The sequence below is a fragment of the Callorhinus ursinus genome, unplaced genomic scaffold (assembly GCF_003265705.2).
Source record: "Callorhinus ursinus isolate GAN/ISIS: 27379988/994484 unplaced genomic scaffold, GSC_fseal_2.0 scaffold16, whole genome shotgun sequence".
In the NCBI taxonomy this organism is placed as follows: Eukaryota; Metazoa; Chordata; class Mammalia; order Carnivora; family Otariidae; genus Callorhinus; species Callorhinus ursinus.
This window is the reverse complement of record NW_027397078.1, coordinates 31,490,570-31,495,093: the sequence shown is the minus strand read 5'-3', so window position 1 is coordinate 31,495,093 and position 4,524 is coordinate 31,490,570.

Below are 4,524 nucleotides of genomic sequence, written 5' to 3'. Positions count from 1 at the left end.
ACTGAAAGGATTCACTTGTCTCACTTTTTTTTAAAAAAGAAAACATGGCCACAACTAAATGAGGACATGTACCCTACTTGCTTGCTCAGTCTGTTGAGGGGATAAACCAGAAAAGAGGAAGTAGTAAAAATGACTAATCTTCCTATGAGCGGAATGACCCCTTCCAAGCCCGAGGCTGCTCAACACTAGCTGTTGCCTGGCACAGACAAGGAGCACTCCTACCGCCTCTGGTCACTTCTTATAGCCAGGCTGATTCCATAGTCTCTTCAATAACCCATTCATCCACAGCCTTATATTAGTTTTCATCCTGAGTAACACTAATTGCCTTTTGGCTGAGAGCATGTGTGAGGCATTGATGGATGACATTTGTGCTATTTTCCACTAAAGCGGCAACCTTATACTGTGTGTGTCTTGGCTGACGCACACGTCCCTCCGCACATGGCAGGTGGAGTTATTCCAGGACCAGGGACTGCAGGGAAAGTGAGCCCTCATCAGCAAACTCGTAGCTGGGTTGACAGAATGAACCACAAGAGATTAACCCCATCCTAATGACTGATCTTCCCTCTTTGAAACAGCATGGTCAGCTATCAGCATGAGGCCAAATATTTGCTTTTCTCTGGGAGTGCTCCCATTTATCCAACCTGTCTTTGCTTGGGTTTCCCCAGAAGTAGAATATGAGAGAAGGATGTGAGAGCAAGTCGTTTCTTTGGGGGGTGCAGATAACACCAGCAGGAGAGTGGGGATATGTGACGAGCTAGAGGGAGAAGGCAGCCAATAAAGGATGCAGCATTAAGCCAGCTTCCACTGTAGGCAACCAGAGCTTAATCCTACAGGGATTTCCTCTAGGAAATGGTGTAAACCCATACCTTACGTTGTTGTTGTTGTTGTTTTTTTAAGATTTTATTTATTTATTTGAGAGAGAGAATGAGAGATAGAGAGCACAAGAGGGAAGAGGGTCAGAGGGAGAAGCAGACTCCCCGCTGAGCAGGGAGCCCGATGCAGGACTCGATCCCGGGACTCCAGGATCATGACCCGAGCCAAAGGCAGTCGCTCAACCAACTGAGCCACCCAGGCGCCCATGCCATGCCTTAGGTTGTTTAACTGAAGGAGCAAGGGAGCTGGGGTATTTACCCACTGACTCCTGACAGACATTGGATACTCCTGTCAGACAGTGGCTGCTCCTGCAAAGTATTCTTTTCCGGAAATTCTAGACTGTCCTACATATGAGCAGAGGGGCCTTCCACTTTAAGAAATGTAGACATGGGCAGCTGAAAGTTGGAGTAGACTAACTGGCCAGGTTTGGGGGATGTGTGGGGCTCCTACGACACTTGCCCAAAAGCATTAGTGGAGACGTTGAGGCTTGCTTCATTTAATGAGTCCATCTGAGAAAAGCTTTCCATGTCTAAAGTTTCATAACATGGGCTCATTTATAAGTAGTTTAGCAGTCTTCATTTGTGGTGCACCCGAATTAATCCCAGCACTTAAGTTCGGCTTCAACCCTTTACTTGCTATATAACTAACCAGGCAAAAACATTTAATCTCTCCCAATCTGTTCTGTTTTTCTTTCCAACTGTCCCGTGGAAATAGTAATACCTGATTTCCCTCACAGGAATGAAATGACACTCAAAATCAAAATATGGTAGCATATGCCAGGAGTCAACAAACTTTTCCTATAAAGGGTCAGACAGTAGACATCTTAGGCTTTACGGATCATGTGGTCTCTTCTGAAGCTACTCACCTCTGCTGTTGTAGCAGGAAAACAGTCTAGACAATAAGTAAACAAATGATCACAGCTGGATTCCTATAAAGCTTTATTTACAAAAACAAGCGGTGGGCTAGATTTGACCCCTCAGTCTGTGAGCTCTGGTTTGCCAACCTCTTACGTATAAGAAAGGCCTTGGCACACTCCCAGTTATCATTTGTTCTTCACTCAGTAAGTCACTCTCTTAATGCCTGTGAGTTGGGCCAGAGGCAGCATTGCTAAAGAAATTTAAGCTTCTGGGTGCCACATTTGCAATGGCTCCTCTCAAGGTCCCGAAAGGGGCCCTAGCAATGATTCATACTCACATATGTATTCACCAAATTCACAAATGCAAGCTATTTGAATCACAATTGGTTAAGGCCACCGTTTTTCCACTGCGAAGTCCTCCATCACACTTGCCCTGTGTTAGGTGTTTTTTCTGATCTTCTCCTTTGCAAAAAGCACAGTAAACTAATCAACAGCCATTTTAAGCTACTTTTAATGAAAAACATTATCACTGTTTGGACTTTGAAGTTATGGCCTATTGCGACTTCTTTAAAAGAGTCCCTCTTTTAAGAGGCAATAATTAATAATAGGTAAATAATTATTGACTGTGGCTCTTTGGTACCCCTAGGGCCAGAGCACTGTTGGGGAGAGCATGATTACTTCTGGTCCAAGAACTAGCGAGAAAATGTAAAATGACAAGAAACGCTGTCAAATTCTTTAAGGAAGCAAAGTACCTATGCTTAGGAAAACAGCTTAGGAAAATCCAAATAAAATTTATCAACACTAAGATTCAGAAATTTACATGGTCACTTTCAGCACCTGGGCCCTGTAATTCGATAGAATTTACCCATCTAAGTACTAGTATTTATGAAAAACCACAGGTATGCCAAGTGTTTATCTGTGGGTGGGTATGGACACACATGGATTTGAGCGTATATGTTCACATGCAGCCACGTAAGCATAGATGACATCTATGTAAAACTCTGCCAAAACAAAATTTAAATATTAGAAATAGGTAACATTGTGTTTCCAAATACACTAATAATTAAAACAACGATTACCTTTTATTGAAAGCTGACCATGTGCCCAGCACTACACAAGCCCTCTAAATACACAAAACTCCACAGTTACTGTCTCCATTATAATGATGAAGGAACTAAAACACAAAATGTTAAGAAACTGCCCCAAGATCACCTTGGAAGTGATGGGACAAGAATTTAAAATCAGGTATTTCTGACTCCTGAACCTGATTTTTTAATTGCCACATACTTGGTGTAAATTTAAGTGTAAATGCCCTGTCAAAAAGACAATGTCTTGGCAAAACTACCTAGAGCCTTGAGAATATAGCTGTTCACCAAGAGTCTGTAGGAAATTAGCATTTGTATGTCTGAGCTGGGACAAGGGTTCGGGTACAAATCACATTTTCTCCTGGTATAAATGACAGGGAGGGGTCCCAGGACTCAATCTTACCCTGCCTTTCTCTTACACCTTTTTTCCTTTATGGCGGTGGATTCTTTGTCCTTCTCCAGCTTCTGTGAGCATCAGCTCTGACAACAATGTCTATGCACTCAGACCCATTAAAGGTTGGCACCAGGTCTTCCCTGGGCATCTTTAGAATAGACACATAGGCTATACAAGGTTTCCATATGAGGTAGACAAGTTTTATTTGTTTCTCTTTCTAGTAGCAAAGAGATCAGTAAAAATAACTGAGATGCAAAAAATCTCATTAAGTGGCACAAATGTGACTTTGGATACTGACTTAATATGCAGATAATACACAAGATGTGATTTTTCTTCATATTCATGTTGTCTTGGCAATTCCACTCAATTTCTTTATACTTCTGTTAATATCCATCAGCTAAAGACCACTAGGAACATACCTACAGTCAAACAAAGTTGGCTTTATTGACCTACCACAATGAGAGTGAATGTACATGATGGGGAACCATAGGGCATCTCGATAGGAGGGTGTTAAAAAGGATTTATTATAGTATTTGGTTGTAGTAGGTGATTTGGAAGAAAGTTCAGGAAGTAGGACTTTATTCTGGGTTAGATGCTGTCAGGAATTGGGGATAATCCTATGATCAGGGTATCTTAACAAATCTCTAGAGGAGGGAAGACTAGCTAGCATTAGGCTAAAGCTGTAACTGATAAAGCAGCAGCACTCACTTATATGAGCCAAGATAAGAGGATGTTTGGTCATTTTTGTGGTTTGAACAATATTCATGTTTTTTTTGTCTGTGTTTGGATATGATTAAAGAGTGATCTTGGTTTTTCTCTTGATCTATCATGGTCTCATGGTGGGCTTCTTTTGTGATATTGCTAATGTTCACGAGCAAAGCACTGTGGCCTAGCTGTGAGTGACAGGCTAGCTCCTAGTGACACCAAGGATTAGCCAACAGTTCCAAGCCAACTTCTGGCCATTAGGGATGCTTTACTCTTTCTCAGAGTTCCTATCTTTAAGTTGATATTTCTGAGTTTCCCCTTTTGGATGAATAAGTCTCCACGCCTACTTCCCCTGCATGTAGACCACATAGGGAAAGAAAGTATCTCAAACATGCTAACAATGGGCCTTAGGCCTCCTAAAAGACCTTTCCACATAGCAGCGGAAAACAGAGATACCACATTTTCCTTTCCTTAGTTTCCTATTTCTTCATAACATGGAAATAATTCCATCTGTAGTTGTACCTAGAACAGACCAAAAGATGATGGACCAAGGCCTATGATCTAATTAAAGTAGATTAAGGAATGGGAAGTAAGCATCAATCTAAGCTGAA